The sequence below is a fragment of the Talpa occidentalis genome, unplaced genomic scaffold (genome assembly GCF_014898055.3).
Source record: "Talpa occidentalis isolate TD23 unplaced genomic scaffold, MPIMG_talOcc4v2.1 talOcc4.17, whole genome shotgun sequence".
In the NCBI taxonomy this organism is placed as follows: domain Eukaryota; kingdom Metazoa; phylum Chordata; class Mammalia; order Eulipotyphla; family Talpidae; genus Talpa; species Talpa occidentalis.
The window spans coordinates 27,466,705-27,483,420 of record NW_023601754.1 but is presented as its reverse complement, the minus strand read 5'-3'; the positions used below and the strand labels follow the sequence as shown (position 1 = coordinate 27,483,420).

Genomic DNA, 16,716 nt, shown 5'->3' with positions numbered 1-16,716 from the left:
GGGGGACAATGATAACCTGAACCCCAAGCTGTCCCTCCATGGATATGAAGGGTGATGTCTTGGAGCTGTTTGTTACTGCAACTGATGCTCCTCCCTACACTCAAGTAACTAGAGAGGAAGAACCACTAGAAAGACACATTACAGGCAGCCTGGAATGTTAGTGAAAGAATAAGGGCCTTAATTCCTGAATATAGAGAAGGTCTAAGATGGAGAATCTGAGAGAAAAATCTAGACAATTTCAAAAAGCCAGTGGAGGAAAACCTCAGTATTTATCTTCCCCATATGGAGCTCTCCAGAAAATAACACTAAGCAGTTTTAAGTCAGAGGAATTCAAAGACATTCAAATGAACTTCCATTGAACTTGTGGACATCTCACTAAAACTCTTTTAGGTATGTTCACTTGCCACAGAATGTTATTTGTCATGATTTAATTAACCGAGATTTGGTATTATAGATAGGAAACTTGCTTACTCAGCTATCTACCACCTGCTCAATGGAATCAGATTTTGTCTCCAGATGAGCGATGACTTAGATAACTGAATCCCTATCTCCTCACATCTCATTTTCTCACTTTGGTATCATTAATTAGTTGATGAGGTTGAAGGTCTTGCTTCTTCCGTAAGTATCGTGCATCTGTGTCTTCTGAAATCATCAGGGAGATATTGATAATGCATAATGTGTTCTTGCCTCCACCAACAGAGCTGAAATCAGAGACTGTTTAGACTTTGGAACGTCTAAGGTAGTGCAGTGAGTAGTTGCCAAGGTGATGGCTGGTTGTAAACGAATGAGACGCTAAACCAGTTGAAACTTGAGAAGAAGACCAACCAATTTCCCTCCTTGCTACTCATGGTGGGTACCTTGTCTTTGGTGTCATAAGACTAGAATAGATTTCTTTTGTAGAGACTAATCATGTCAGTCCTCAGCATAGCACAGAAACTTGCAGACATGTATTAGCCTGTTTTTCTTTCATTTGTAAATTTTATCAAGATGTTAAAAAACATGCACTTAGAATATCCTGCCTGAAAAAAGGAAAGATTGTGAAAGGGTGAGAAGAGGCAGGAGAGCTGAGGGGAAAAGGTTGTGGTGGTGTGAACTGAGAAGATGAACACGAGCGCTTTTCCCCGTAGCTCTCCTGGAACTGCAGCAGGTGGGCTCTGTCTCTTTAATGTGTTCATCCTGCTTGTAAAATACAAAGTTCCTTTTTTTTTTGAGCTTCAGATGTCTTCTATATGGATGTACAGAGTTTAATTACAGGCATCCTCTGGTTCAAAATGGGACTTCATCATTAAGAATAATGGCAAGGTTTGATTTTATTAATGAATGAAAAGATTGCTTGATGTAAGTCAGAAGGAATGTAAGATTAAAAGACATGATATATTATTATATATACAGCTGCCAGTAATAAATTAACATTAGCTCTGGGTTCCTTACACTTTGCATCCTGAATATATACCTAGAAATACTTCATAATTATAGTTCGGGTCTCCAGAATCATCATAAATTATCCATCTGTCATTCATTCTCTTAAAAGCCTCAGACCTACATTATTTCAGCAGTACATCTATGTCTAAAGTCTCTGGTGCTACGAGGCACCCATACTAATTTATGTCTTATTGAGGACACGAATAAACCAGTGGGGTACATAACAACCGATGATGATTAGGAAGAAATGGGGAAAAAAACAGGGGTAGCCTATGTGAGAGCTGGGGTTTGCTCTAGCTGAAACTTTCAGCTCCACTGTTTTGGGCCTGAGCCTCTAACTGGTTTAGAAGAGACCTGGTGAGAAGCTCACACTGTCATAGCATCCAAAGCAGCTCTGTAGTCTAGGTTGTTAAGGAGAGCTGTACACAGCTTCCTTAGCTCCTGGGAATCATACCCAAGACCTGGGCCTAGGGACTAGAATCAATGGTGGTGACACCTAGTGGCTGACCTGGTATGTGTAGTCAAGTCAGGGAGGAGGGACGTTTGCATTGTCCAGCTAACCCAAGCCTGACCCTGGGCCTCTCATCAGGCGAAGAGTTTGGTTTCTGGCAGAGATTCCCTGAAATCATTTTGATTTATGGTTGGAATCCAGGAAAGGCATCAGCAGGCTGGGAGTGGAGGTGGAGAGGGGCTGCTTGGGAGGCCGTCAGGAGGCTCCTTTCAGTCTGGTCTGCATATGCCACAGACTTACGCTGCGGCAGAGCGGGGCTCGGTGGAGCAGGGCGCTCGCCTCCGCCAGACTGTCTCTCTGCTTCAGTGCAGACTGCTTATTGGAACGCTCAAGCAATTTTCAGTCGTCTTTGTCAATAAAGTCAGTCTCTTCTCCACAAGGGGAATGAAAATGAGATTTTGAGACCTCCAAAGGGCTGTCTCCTTTGGCCACTTTATCTGCCCAGGAGTCTTAGCCGAGTTGGGTGGCAGCTATTCGCTATAGCCAAAACCCTGTTGACAGGTAATACCACCTGCTTCTGAACAAGACAATGTGATTATAATAGGATACTGTTACATTCTTCTCAGAGAAGCAGTTTCCTTAAAGCGGTGACCTTTATTGATGAGAGGTGCAGAGGAAGAAAATGAAAAGGAGAGGGGGAAGAAGATGAAGAAAGACACTAAGAGGAAAAGAAACTGCTAATCAAACCCTGAGAGCCTGGCTAAGGGGTAATCCTGTGACCTAAAAATGTGTCATTTGTTATTTTGACAGCTCCTCTTGAGGTGATAGACTAGGAGAAGCCACTAGCATCAACATCAGCTGGCTGGGAGTTCCACTTCTTGCTTCCTCAGACATCAGTAAGTGGATAACCATAGACAGCAAGTAGTCTACCTGCTAAGGTTTCCTGTCTCTGAGCTCCTCATACACTGCGGGAGACCAAGCGTCAGGATCACTGTTTAGTGTTTGATTTCCTGGAATGTTTATTTCATGGAGAAAAAGACATGGGTGGGGAAGGGAAGGAAAATGCATATGGCACCAGACACAGTCCACACTGTAATTTTCATGCCCTTTCTGGCCATAAGGCCAGAACTGCTGATCTTCGGTTCTGGCAAGTCTTAAGGTTGGAGGGACCCTGCAGAATCCTGTTGTGAGATGGCAGTGGGACACTCAGAATTAGGCATGAATAGGGCTGCATGACACATGTGAGTTCATGAGTAGGTGATCAGGTTCCATGTCATCCATCATTCTTTCCCCAGCACCTCTCCCTCAGCTCATGCCTCTAGGTCAGATGGAGGGTGATTCCCATGACACTCTGATTGTGGGTGGGGTAGGGGATGAGCCTGAACCAAGGTCATGACTGGATCAGCTTGGTATGTGGAAGAAAACGGGCCAGCAAGGGTGGAGGTGTGAGGTGAGGGTGGACACAGGGTGTGTGGACCTTGAAGGGCATTCTGCCTGGTGTGGGAGGCTTGGAGTGGAGAGTGGGGTGAACTTTGGTCAGAAGGGCATGTTGGGGCCAGGGATGGCTTGGGCAGAGGCAGGGAGCAAGCATCTGGTTCAGGACCCTGTGTTAGGGGCTCTGCTTGTCTTAGTTCACACATTTTTGTAGACTTAGCTCTGCGATCGTTTATCCCATGTGCCTTTCCTGCCTCCACACCTGTCTGCCTTGCTGGGGAATGAGCACCAATAGGCCAGGGAGCTTGTCAGTCTTGCTCATTGATAGTCTCGCTGCCCCAGAACCAGGCTTGGAATGCAGCTACATTCAGTGAATACTCACTCACTCACTGAAAGAAGAAGTGATTTTATTTAGCACACATGCTTGTAGGCATACACTTTATTTGAGGAGCTACACAATCTTTTTGGGAGATTGGACCTCAGGTTGAGAGCAGGGGGCTTGGGAGAGAGAATAAAAATGGAGTCCATTTGGAAACCTGAGAGTTGGCCTCAGAGAGGTCCTAAAAATCTAGAATGTGGTCTGGGCTTCATCCCTGAGCTTCAAAACCTAGACCTTCCTAGCTGTGAGATCTAGGGTAAGTTACTTAACCTCTCTGTGCCTCTGTTACTTCATGTGTAAATGGAAATAGTGATACCTATCCATAGGACTCGTGAGGTTTAAAAAGGACACACTGTAATATGAAGCATCAGTGCACCTGACTGATAGTAAAGGATCAGTAAAGATTCAGAGTAGAATGATACAAAATGGAAGGAAGAAATGGTGATAAGGGATGCTGTGAGCAAAAAACATGTATTTGAAGAGCCAAGTTCTTGTGACTAATTGGAAACAGGGTGGAGGGTCAGTGAGCCCCTTTGTTCACTCAGTGTGCCTGCGAGTGAGGATACAGGCAGTTCTAAGCTCCAACACTGATGACAGAGGCAAGCATGGAAGTCAGAGGACACATGGAAAAGAAGAAACTAGAATCATCCAGCTATTTTAAAATCAGCTTATTTTAAAATCAGCTTATCAGTCATGGAATTTGATGTAAGCCCAGTTAGGCATGTCACATGTGACTGAGTTTTCAGCCTATTTAACTTAAATGTGGCTTTTGCTGGCAACTGAATATGTGCTGAAACCCTAAGATTTAGTTACATTTTGGTTAAGAAGTCCAGAAGACTTTGGACTTGGCTTTGAAAAATTGAAAGTGAATTGAATTTGCATTATTTAAGTGGTTTATTCAGATTAACGTTGCTATCTCTTCAGATTTAAACTTTCAGAGACTTAGATTTGATATTTCAGCAGCAACAATGACATCTAGGGGTTGGTTTCTACAGGTTTAATCTTAGATATATATCCCTTACATTTGGAAAAGTAAGGGTGTTAACACATCGATTCAATCCAAAATTTCTGCACTGCGTGAACTTGGTTGGTGGCCAGGGCACTGAAAGCTGGACGTGGCTTCTGCTGTCATCCAAGGAAGCTACATTGCTTCTCAAATTGCAACATCTCTCAGTCTGCTCAGTGAGTTCTCTCTGTGATGACAGGATTGCCTTCCCCGCCTGGAGTGGGGGCTGGGGTCTCAGGTTCTAGCTCCTTCCTGTTTTTTCTGTTCTTTTTGACTAGCTGGTGAGGGGGTCTTTGCTGGGTTGCCTCGTCTCTGTCCTATGTTTTTATCGGATTCTTCTAAGTAAGGGCTGGGATCATTCCCTTGACCATGGCTTTGACTATCAGAATCCGAGGCAGTGTTTGGTCTGTTGTCCATCAGGCAGCCTTCTCACAGTGTTGAGTGAGTCTAGGTTTGTCTGTATGTGTGCATGTGCGAAAGTCTGTGTCCCTTGGGTTGAGGTCGGAATGAAGGGCGCCTAAAAGCCAATGCACATCTGTGGATTAAGTGCACGGAAAACAGATTATTTAGAGGACACCAAATATACATGTTAATAGGACATAAATTATACATGAAAATGTCTATGAACATACTGGAAAAATTCACAGGTACTCAGTTGATGTTTCAGGTCCTTCTTAGTGTGAAAACTCTGATTTTGTGCAGATTAAAATTAGTATCCTGTTCCACTGATGAGTAATAACATTAGTGTATACACGTTATGTTTTTTTAGTGTGTTTTAGTGAAACCAGTGCAAAATAGACCCGTCCCCTTATGGAGTATGAGTTGACCTCACGTTATTGAGGTGAGAGGCCAGGATTGGGTTTGCAGGACTGTAGAGTTAGCTGAGGATGGTAAGACTTGGCTTAACTGTATTACAAGGTGGAACTTCATGCCCTCATCATTTAGTGTTCTGATTATCTCAAGGAAAATCTTTTTGCTTTTTGTAGCCACGTAACTACCTACCTTTCCTTGTCTCTCTTTTGTATGTTCCTTTTTTTTTTAATTTTTTTTTTAATAGAGGCATGTTTTTTATTTATTTATTTATTTATTTGTTTGTTTGTTTTTTGTTTATACATGCACTGGGTACAGTCAGAAGCACGGGAGGGTGAGAGAATTCACCAGAGCCAGAGCGGGTTGCAGAGCAGGCAGAAGGACTGAAGTACACTGCTGAGGGGAGCAGCAGGCGGCAGGAGAAGTCTGCGCGCCATGTGGGACCCTCCTCCAGTGGCCGGGGAGCAGCCGGGGATCAGCCGGGGATCGAACCAGCGCCGCAGAGGCTGCGGGCAGCTTCGCAACCCAGTGCTCAACCGCTGCGCCACCAGGGAGGCCCTGTTCCTTTGGTTTCCTGCCTTAGCAAAGAGACTGAAGGATTGCTGTATCACCTATGGTCAGTTTCACCTTCTGAATAGCCTTCCAGTCTTTTCCTTTATCACGGTGCCTAAAAGTGTCCAGAGGCTTCTACTAAACATCCAGAGCGTTATGCTCCTAGGATGTCCAGTCTGTCCCTGGCTGCTGCCCATCCTCAGCCCCATCACTTCTGTCCATACTCAGGTGCACTTTCTGGTTTCTCAGCAGCACTACATTTAGTGTCCTCGCTGCCTCTTTCCTCTCCTCATCATGGTTATCGCTTACTCTTCTCAGGTCTCAACAGAAGAGCCTTTTTCTCAGAGAAGCCGTCCCTGACCTCTGTGACCAGGTTGAATACCTTTACCCCCCCTTCGTGCCTTGTGCTGTTTGGTCACAGCTTTTACTTTAGCTTTCATTTATCTGATATTTGCATCAGTGTCAGCTCTCCGTAAACAGTGGAGTCTGTGATGTCAGTCCACATGCTATTATCAGTACATTGCCTGCTAATGAAGAAACAATGAATGAATGAATGAATGAATGACCAGTGTAGTGGAGTTTGTCTTAGCTAACTGAGATTCTGGTAGTGCTTTCCATCAACCCAATATCAAATAACTCCGTATCTTAGTCTGTTCAGGCTGCTATAATAGAAAACCGTAGAATGAGGGGCTTATAGAACATCAGAAAGTTACTTCTCACAGTCATAGCTAGACTGGAAGTCTAAGCTCAAAGTGCTGGCAGATTCAGTGTCTGGTGAGGACCCACTTCCTTGTTCGTAGATCTTTTTTTAAAAGATTTATTTATTTATGCATACAAAATCTGGGGTAAAGGCTAGAGGTGTGAGGGGTGAGAGGATTCACCAGAGACTAGTGGGGAGCAGAATAGGCATATTGGCTGAAATACACTGCTGAGGGGAGCAGCGGATGAGTCAGGAGAGGTCTGCTGCGCCATGTGGGTAGCTCCCTGGCCAGGGATCAAACTCACGCTGCAGTGGCTATGGAGAGCTTCATAGGTTGTGTCTTAACCCTTGTGCCACCAGGGAGGCCCTTTGTTCATAGATCTTTTTACTGTGGCCTCACATTGCAAAATGGGGAGGGGAGGATTTCTTTTATAAGGGCACAGTCCCATTCATGAGGTGCCATATTCTTGACCAAAGCATCTCCCACCACTAAATATAACCTTGGGGAGAGGTATTTGGAGGGACACAGCACTCTGTTTCTAGTGCTCCATTTGATCATACCAAGTAGAGAAAGAGGCGATTGACGACATGGGTTAAATTTATGTAGGTTCTTGGACCCAATGAGGAATTTTTGATCTAAATGAGTACTTAATATCACTGGGTCTTAGTGTTGCATTAAGTTCCAATTACTTGAGTCATCTCATTAATCAAAGGTCTTTCTGTGTGTTAACACTGAAATGATGTAGCAGAGAGGGGAACGGGTAATTTTGCATTGATGGAGAAGTTTGTCTGTGCTAGCAGAGTCCAGGAATTGGGGGTTACATTCTCTTAGCTCTGGGAAAGAACTTCATCTCACTCTCTCATGGAAATAATTTTTTTAAAAAGGTATTTGTCTCAGGCCTCCCCGGTGGCGCAACGGGTTGAGCGCTTTGCTGTGAAGCTGTCCACAGCCTCTGCAGCACGGGTTTGGTCCCTGGCCAGCCAGGGAGATACCCACATGGCATGGCAGACCTCTCCTTTCTTGTCTGCTGCTCCCCTCAGCAGAGTTTTTGGTCCGTCTGCCTGTTCTGTTACCCACTGTCGCTGGTGAATCCTCTTGCCCTTCTGCACCTCTGGCCTGCACCCTAGTTCTTGTAAAAAAAAAATAAGTTGTTTGCCTCATTAACCTCAGGTTAACATATTCTTGATGCTGTATCTAGAAAGGAAAGAGTGTCAAATGACATCTTAATTTGGAGCAGAGATTTGTAACTGGTAACCAACTTTGAGAGAAAAAAGAGGAGTAGCTTCAAGGGGACAGAGTGTTAGTATCCAAAGGTTTCTCTGAAGTATTCTTCTAATTGTGTTTAAATTTATTCTGATTTTCAAAGTCAAGAGAAATAGCCTAGCATAGAGGTGAAGGGTACAGATTTCGGGGTCAGCCTGCCTGGGTGTATTTTCTGACTCCATCACTAGACTGTCACCTTGGGCACATCACTTTCCCTCTCTGCACCCCAATTCCTCACCTTTTACATGCAGAGAATAACATTTCAGACCACAGAGATATCATGTGAGTTTTATGAATTAAAACTCTGCAGGGTATTTGACCAGTAGAAAGCACAATTTCAGTATTTGCTATTGTTATTTCTTGAGAAGTGGGGGTAGATGGGCTTTGTGTTTGAAACCTTTCTCATCTGCTTATTTAAGTTTCAAAGCATCTTAGGTGGGTGCTGTGAGGGAGAATCCCTGCTTTCAGGGAAGTTATCATAGTTGAAGAGAGAAGAGTCCTTTGAGTACAACTGCAAAATGTACTAATTCCTTTCTTTCAACAAATATTTCTTGAGCACCTACTGTGTGCCAGGTGCTGTCCGAGGCGGGGGAAAGGACAGACCAAATATCTATCCTCAGGGTCCTTAGAATTTCGTGAGGGAGAGAAATACAGCTGATCCTTGAAAAACGTGGGGGGTGGGGCACTGATATCCCCCCACCATTGAAAATTTGAATATAACGTTTAACTCTCCCCAAACTTAACTACTAATAGCCTGCTGTTGACCAGAAGCCCTGCCAATATCATGAACAGTAGATTAACACATATTTTGCATATGTATTACACACCGTATTCTCACAATACAGCAAGCTAGAGAAAATGTTAAAATCATAAGGAAGATGAAATACATTGTATTGATGGGCAGTTTATGTTTACAAGAAAATCCACATACCTGAGGATACACAGTTTAAACCCAAGGGTTCAAGGTTCAGCTGTAAACAGGTAAATAGGTAGCACTATAGAGAGCAGACTGCAGTGCTAAGAATAATCAAGAGTTAAGGAGAGGATGAGGGTATGAGGTGGAGGGGGTCACTGTTTTAGATTGATGGGCCATTTGGAGAGGCTGCCCTGAGGAAGATCAGAGGGTAAAATCCAGGAATTTATCCTTCCGGGCTTGAGGGACCAAAGAGTGAACAGAACCTGAAAGACCCCATGCACAGGAAGGCCAGGAGACCTGAGGCTTGAAGGAAATGACTGGTGTGTATAGGAAGAACCAAGGGGGATGCCATATGGGTGGGCTCCAGAGCAGGGGCCTCAGAGTCGCAGGAGTGCTCATGCCTCTCACCTATGTGCAAGGTATCCTGGGGGCTGCATGAGTTCCTACAGTGCATGCCCAGTGCCTGGGACTTGCCATTTTCTTCAGCTGGTGCCATGTAGAGCTAAACCCTTCTCCTCTGCCTCTCAGTGTTGGGAAGCTGAAGCAGGTGCGGTGACGCCAGCTGAGAGCCCAAGAGCAAATGGGATTTTAAAGTTGTTAGGGCATTTGGCATCTAGTTCCCCGAGATGAACAAAGTGTCTTGTCTGGTAATTGCAATTAATGGCTCTGCTATTCAAGCATATCCGTCAATAAATCTTCTCTAATAACCGATTGGGCACAGTCGTTGCCATAGTTATGTCTCTAAATTGAGCCCAGGGTAGTTGGCCATGACACTGACCTTACTGGGGTCAGGGCTGCTTCCTGACTATATGACTCCATATCCCAGGAATTAAAGTTACCCTCCAAAAGGTTGGCTCTGCGCCAGCTGACAGACAAACTCAGCCCCTCATCTTAACTGCCTGTAGATTTCCTGTAAATCTCTTAAATGCTGAATAAAAATCTTTGAAGCCCCGTACCATCAACAGTTGTATTAATTAATCCTGTCCATTCTGTAAAAATCCTGTCCACTTCTGTACAAATGCAAGGAGGTACTCAGCAGGGACACCTCCTCATAGGTTGGCAATCACCAGTGTCCTGCACAGAAGGCCTCAGCTCAGTGTCTGATGTCATTGCCTCAACATGGAATCGTCTTATATTCCTCCCTTCTAGAGAATTCCTTCTCCCCAAGTTAACCCCTCCTGTGGGCCATGATTCTGCAGCCACCTTGCTGGCTTATTTTGCTTTAAGGGTTCAGATTCCCTAGGCTCCACCATTGCTTCAGAGACCAGATCTGCCCCTTTCCGCCTCAACTCGTGACATGCCTTATGTCCTCAAGAGATCTTGGATTTCTAGAATGCCATCTCAAAACCAAGTTTGGAACACCTAATGAGGTGGGGGTATTTTTAAATGTGTCTATTTATATGTTTGAGATGATTGCAGGTAATTGCACAGAAGGTGAAAGAAGGGATCTGGAGGCAAAAATACTCAGTAAAAGTCACTCTTAATTCCTATCTGTGTAAAATGCCTCAAAAAAAAACAAAAACAAAAACAAACAAACCCAAAAAAACCCAACAAACAAACAAAGGAAAGACAATGGATGGAAGTTTATCCTTTGACCCTGGCTGGGCCCAAAGCTTGAGCTCAACTTTCAACACTCTTGTTTTCATTGCTTTCTGTTTTTGCCTTCCTGCTCTTTCCTCATTGTTTACCTCTGATGAATGTTGTAGCGTTTCATCGCTGGAAGGATCTCAGTGATGGGAAGAGTGGTATGGTGGTGTGAGTGTAGGCCGCAGAGTGGAGTTGGGTCCTGCCTGGGCCAGGTTTGGTCCCGCACTACTTTCCTTTCTGGGGATCCCTCTAGGAGGGTGTGGCAGGGCTCGACTTAATTCACTTTCACTCAGCAGGTCCATACGTGAACAAGGAAGAATCATTTGTATATACAGGAAATCTGCAAAGGCATCCCTTTCAAATGAAATAACCCTGCTTTGTTGTTTGGCCTCTACAATTTCCAAATGCATGTACACTTCGTTATTTCGCCTTGCCTGTTGAAGTTGGCAGATATTGCATCGTTTATGAATGCAAGGTCTGGGTTTGCAAGTCTGTGGGCGCTGTTTTTCTTTAGCAGCACGTGTTCACTTTGTGTTTCTGTGTTACCTTTAATTAAGGTATGTACATTGCTTCTTTAGACATAATACTGTTGCACACTTAGTAGGCTGTAGTGTAGACATAACTTTTACATGCACGGAGAAGCCAAAACATTTGTGGAACTTGCTTTATGGATATAATCACTTTATTTCAGTGGTCTGGAACTGAACCTGCGGTATCTCTGAGCTGTGCCTGTATAATAAGAATGGTGTCTGTTTTCAAAATGGGCAAAACTTGTAAAGCTTGCTGGTCAGAGCGGGAATAATCTTAATGTTTTGGGCTGTAACATTTCAAATTAGAGCCTAAAGAAAACCCACTGGCCCATGCATGGGTTCTGATGGGAAATGCTCCTTCTTTTAAAATGCTGCATATCAGTGGCTTATAAAATTATTTAGAGGATGTTTGATGGATTTGAATGATTAAGCAACGTCAAGGAGAATTATGGTTTCTCTGTTAACGACGTGGCATTGCAAGGAGTTGAAAAAACAGCAAGAGAGTTGTTTTAATAAAAGAGGGAAAGAGGGAGCCAAATTAAATCCAATAAACACCTAAAGCTGATGAGTTGGAGGCACCCATTTTCTTTCTTTTCCTCCCTTTTCTCCTCTGTGTTGGGTGTTCCTCAGCACCTCTACCAGGGCATCCAGTGCAGACCTCCAATTTACACTGGGTGCATATCCACGGGACAGGTGGTGCGCCCCTCCGCCCCATTGCCTTCAAGTTTCTAGACTGTCCCAAATGCATTTCTTCTGCAAACTGGTGAGTGCTTTTCAATGGGCAGCTGGAGCATTCATACCAGGCTTAGAGGAGCACCTAAGTGCACAGGACTCTGCTGAATACTTTGAGCTCCAGTAGAGGGCAGCCTGGCGATGGGGCTGTTAGCAGAGATGGTGCTTCTGCACCCCCTTATATCCAGAGGGCTCACAGCGTGTGCCTGGTGAGTAGGGCTACATACTGGCAGCAGGGGCAGGATGGCTGGCTTTCATCCTCTTCATATCGGGGACTATAGGGAAAGAGGCTCCCTTCGAGAGAGACGAGGAATTGCAGAGAAATTGAAATGAGGAGTCACAGCTAGAAGAATCAGAGGAGAGAATGAGGAAAAGTCAGGGGAGCACGAAAGGAAGGAGGAGACCAGGGAAGAACGGCAGATTTAGGCTGAGTCGGAGCAGAAGCACCATCAAGGGGGATTCAGTGCATCCTGCAAGGCCCAGTGCAGCCTTCTCTTCTCTGCCCTTCTCCCTCTCTTCTTCCCCTTCCTTTGGGGTTTTTGTCGTCATAATTTTGACTTTCCCTTTGAATTGCAATCTAAGGCAGCTAAAATATTAAAAAAAAATTTACCCAACTCACACAGTTAATACATATATACAAGTATAAAATTCCAGGCAAAGATGGGCATACAGGGAAATCAAGTCTCCTCTGCCCTGTTATCAGCCCCCCCTCCAAGTTCTTTTACAAAGGAACCATTGTTAATCGTTTATTGTATTTCTTTTAAAAAAAGATTCTATGCAAATACATACACAGAAAGCATACGACACACTGTTTTGCACATTGCTTTTTTCCCACTTAGCCATATGATCCTGGAAATCGTGCCACATCAGTACATATAGAGCTGCCTTGTTGATTTCAGAGCCTGCATGGTATTCCATTTTATGGATTTGCTATAATTTATTTTACAAGTCTTCTGTTGATGGACATTCAGTTTGTTTCCCATCTTTTGCTGTGCTGTATTTCCTTGTGCAGATAGCTTTGTGCACATGTATGTGAAGGAAAAATTTTTAGAAATAGGGTTGCTGGTCAGAGGCTATATGCATTTTAAAATCTGAAAAATATCACCACATTTCCTTCTTTTCAAATTTACAGTACCACCTTGCCAAGCCAGTGTTATCAAAAGTTGATCTTTGACAATCTGTTAGGCAAAACATGTATCTCTCCGAGTGAGCCGACTCATCGGCATTTCCTTTTCTGTAAACTGTTTGTTCATGTTAAGGGTAGTTTTGATAAATCCGTTTGGAAGAGAGTCAGGTTCATAGAGGTCACCAACTGGGAAAGATGGAAGGAGGAGAGGAGAAGAGCCAAGTGAGCTTTATGAAGGAAAAATAAACTCGAGGGGGGACTGTTTCTTTTTCAAAGAAACCACTGTATCTAGATTATGCCCTGTCAATGTGCCATTTCTGCACAGATGGCTCTTCAGTGTGATGAATTGACATTTCTTCTCCTGGACTGTGATATGAGCCTCTCTCTCATAGACCTGGTGCTCACGATGCCATCCTAGCATTACCGGAGTATGTTTTCATTGCAAATTGCATATAAAACCCATTGTTTCATTGCAAATAAAAGTTTAGATTTACTGTGACGTGACCACAATGTGATATTTTTATCCATAAAGCCCTCCGTTACTTCCTTGCTTTAGTGCACTAGGTTGAAGTGAGCCATCTCATTTTCAGCGAGTGACCTTGAGGTGGCAGCAACATTACATTCAATTCTGTGGTGCACCAAGTCCATTACAAAGTGAAAGTAAAAATTGCCATAAATCAGAATAATACTGATTGTTATAATTTTATTATCAGAGCATTAAGTCAATAAAACTTATCTGAAATGTCATTTGCATTGTATACAATTTTTACTAGTTATCCAGTATGTCTTAAAAGCATGTTTAAAACAGTGAAATGAAGAAATGGGTGGTAAATTGTGCAAATGCTGGGATTTGTCTCATGCTATAGTAAAACTAAATTCTCTTTTGATTCTTTGCATTGTAAAATATTCTTTTGCAGACTTTTAACTCTACCGTAATATCTTATGTCCGTTCAACTGTATTTAGTGCCCTATTGTCTGATTGCTTATTTTCCTGCAGTGGTCTGGTCCTTTTTCATTTATGATTTTATATAGGAAGGTCATCTAATATATGGTATCCTTTCAGGAAAGGGAAATGTGGTTGTTTTTTTAAATAATGAGGAATCATGAAACTTATTTATGAAGGAAGTCAGAAAAATTTATTGAAGAATCACTACAAGAGAAACATGCAAATTAAAAAAATCCTGCTTAATAGCATATTCATCACCAGGGTGCTTCCAAGGAGTGAAATAGTTGTGTAAAAGGCAGGATGTTTGGTGATGTAATACTGCTTCTATCAGGTACAATACATGACTACTGTGCATTTTTGTTTTGTCAATTGCTATTTGATTATCATAGTACTACTATGTAATTACTTAAATGCAAGACACTAAAAATGTTTAGACTTAGATTTTTACAACTTTTTATTTTTTGCATTTTATGTGATGGTTTGCTGACATTTAAATTATAGGAGGTTGAAAAAATAGATTTTGAATATGTCCTTAGTTTGATAATGTTATTGATGTTCTAGTTGTCACTTTGGCCTTGGTCTTTGATTAAACCTTTTTAAGAAAGTGCAAGTTGAAGCACCCTGCTGTGATGTGCATTGGACTGGAAGTCAGGAGGCTTGGTTCCCTCCTCCCAGCTCTGCTGCCACCTAGTTCTCTGACCTCAGCTAGTGACCTGGCCTCTCTGAGCTTCAGTTACTTTGTACAGCGAACTGGGCTTGGAGTAAGGGCATCGATTCAATCATTACTCACACTACAGACATTCACAAGTGTCAACTATGAGTTGGGAACTGTACGGGGTACTGGAGATCTGGAGATGGATGAGACACAACCAGTGCCATGAGGGGTTCACAGTGCAGTGGAGGAGAGGGAGAGCCTTGCCACAGGCATCAGGCAAGGTGTGGTGGGTCCCAGCAGGTGATCATGGCTCATGTAACAGGATGAAGCACTTAGTCTGTACCAGGTGCTGAGGGGAGAGCTTTACTTGTGTGGTTTGTTATTTTTTGGTTATAACCCTCCCTCAATCCTATGTTGCGAAATTATAATTGTCCCCATATTACAGATGAAAAAACTGAGATACACACTTCTCAGGGACAGAGGTAATAGATGATGAGCTGGGGATTTTAAACAGGTGTGCTTCCTCCATATACCACACCACAAGCACATGTTCATTTCTTTCCCTTCTGTGTTAACAGAAAATGCCCTTTATTTGAAGAACGTAATGGACAGCTGTACCGTGTCTTGTCCAGCACTCATGGAGAAGGGGCACAGCTCAGAAAGAAGGAAGCCAAAGCACAGAGAACAGCAAACAGATGTGACTTTGACCTTATCCAGGGCCTGGGTTTTCTGTTAGGTCCCTTCTAGCATGGCCCTCTGCTTATTTTCTGAGTCAGAGTGAGAAGGAATCTTAAGGACATCTCTCCTCAGAGCCATGTCGTAGTTAGGAGCAGGACTCTCAAACCAGACAGCCTGCATCAAATCCTGGGGATAAAACACTTAATGTCTCAGTCCCAGTTGATCATCTCTAAAATGGGGGTAGCAACCATGGCTTCTTTGTAGACATGTCTGAAGATTAAAGTAGACAATCCGGTGATGGCCTGAACCCAGAGTCTGGCATGTTAGAAGTGCTTTATAAGTGTTTTCCATAACTGTTATTATTACGGACGGTCTTTTTCTCTTGGGTAGTTGCCATAAATAGATGTGTCATAGGAAATCCAAATCAGAATTAAATTAGAAGCTCACATTTTATCCAAATGTAACTGATACAAAGATCAGAGTAATGTATAGTTAAATGTAAATAATCGAGTCTGGCTTTTTGGTAATAGGAAGCAGCATTGTGAATCTCAAATAAGTTGATTATTAGATAAGATACTTATTCCTCTCTCACAGGAAGTATTGATTTAATTTTGGTGGCAGTGTCAATTTGAGGGGGCTGATTGAATATGTTGGAAAATATTTGAGTAAAATGGTCTAACAAGACAAGTTCTTTGAACTGCATTAACAGCTGCATGCATTTATGTATTCAGAGTTGACCCACCTCCTGGTCCTGATATGTGTCCCCCTCTTGGAGTTGGGAGTCTCACCATAACCAAATCCTGTCTGTTTTGGACTTTAGGGCAGCTCTTGTCTACCAGTTTTCACACAGCCACATGTTGCCTTGATAAAGCGTATGCTAGATGTTATGGAACCATCTTAAAATCACATCTCCCAACAAAAGCTAAGTCCCAAGTGGCTTGCCAATACTGGGTTATTTGAGAGATGCAGAGGGAAATATCTTCTTTTAGAAAGTGATTATATTTGTATATTTGGAAAGTAAAGTATCTGCCTTAAATTTTAAGATGTTTGATCACAAGACATGTAAAAACAATTGATGGTTCTCTAGGGCTCAACTTTTCAATGTGCAGATGCTGTTGAAAACCAATGTGTTCCACTCCTTCTGGGTTTGGTCTACAGAGCCATGGTGCAAAGAGAATTGTTTGGCTGTGCTGGGTGCAGAAATTCCACTGTGATCTATTGCCAATGTGAGTTGAGTCTGGTACTTAGGCCTGCCTGGCATGTACTTCCTGAGCTTCCTTACATTTGTATCTTCAAGGTCATTTTTCTGTTTTTGGTATTTGTTAGAAAATCAATGGACAGTTTGAATTCTGGTACTTTGAAAATATTACATACTCACATATTCACTCATGTGCACTGACACACGTAGCACTCACAAACGTGTATATGCATGCACACACATTCTTTTCTGACTTCTCTAAGCTGAGAATGAAAGAAAGGCCTTTCATTTTCATCAGAAGTCAAAAATATTTATCATTGCCACCCAAAC

General features: G+C 43.0%; 1 long non-coding RNA gene across 3 annotated transcripts in view; it reads left to right on the top strand.

Moving 5' to 3' along the window:
* The first annotated feature begins 531 nt into the window (after nucleotides 1–531).
* The window catches only part of LOC119249198 (uncharacterized), a 158,105-nt gene continuing 141,920 nt past the window's right edge, over nucleotides 532–16,716 (top strand). For all 3 annotated transcript variants that reach the window (XR_008552467.1, XR_005126096.2, XR_008552466.1), the window contains exons 1-2: nucleotides 532–849; nucleotides 2,684–2,769. This is a non-coding gene — a long non-coding RNA (uncharacterized LOC119249198). The remainder of the gene's footprint in view (nucleotides 850–2,683; nucleotides 2,770–16,716) is intronic.